The sequence below is a fragment of the Lygodium microphyllum genome, chromosome 20, assembly GCF_053477565.2.
Source record: "Lygodium microphyllum isolate KBCC chromosome 20, Lygodium_microphyllum_v1.1.10, whole genome shotgun sequence".
NCBI classification, from domain to species: Eukaryota; Viridiplantae; Streptophyta; class Polypodiopsida; order Schizaeales; family Lygodiaceae; genus Lygodium; species Lygodium microphyllum.
Genome location: NC_141154.1, coordinates 118,439,008 through 118,439,900, shown reverse-complemented (window position 1 = coordinate 118,439,900; position 893 = coordinate 118,439,008).

Sequence of the window (893 nt, the reverse complement as noted above, 5' to 3'; positions counted from 1 at the left end):
CCAACCCCGGGCCAAAGTGTGGGCATTTGAAACTGGGCACGGATAGTATTGGCACAACACCTTTACACACTAGAAAGACACATTTGGTTAAAAAGTAGAAAATAATAAATATATAATTTCTTTTATTGGCTCCAAATGTAAAAAGTGTACCCTTATCCGTCACTCTACAAAGTGGACAAGGGAGACTCCCCATCCAAAAGTGAGCAGGGAGTAGTAAATAACAAGTTATATCTCTCTAGTATGTAAAGAACTTGCAAACACCCAACCTTTAAATAAGTGTTTTGATTTGTTAAAACTTACAAAGTTGGTGTCTTGAGTTACCTATATATCCTTTTCTATATGCATACAAGCCTCTTGGTATCACCTTGCATAATTGTGTAAGGTAAAAGGGCCAATAGAGTGACATTTAGATACCCAAATATTTTTATTAGTAGAATATCCGAGCTTATGTCAAGGCTTGTAGCCAAGGGATGCCCAAACTCTTGACTACCAACTTCAATATCAGGGCTTACAACAAGTCTTGTAGCCAAGGGATACCTAAACCCTTTACTAGCAACTCAATGTGTGATACCATTACAAAGGCTACAAGGGTTAATAGAGTGACATTTAGACACCAAAGAATTTGCATCAATTGAATGCAAAGCTTGTATCAAGACTTTAGCTATGGGGTATCCAAAACCTTGACTACCAACTCAATATATGGTCAATGACCATCTTGGTGACCAACCTAGAGAAGTCATTGTCTCGATGTAGCATTGTACAAGGTGCCTTTACCACTGCCCTTGAGAATGGAAACCATGAGCTTGGTTTTATCGTACCATTTCACTACTATTTGAACAAGTGATTCTTAGCTAATAGAGTGACACGTAATAGTTTCATCCAAATGAGTTAAA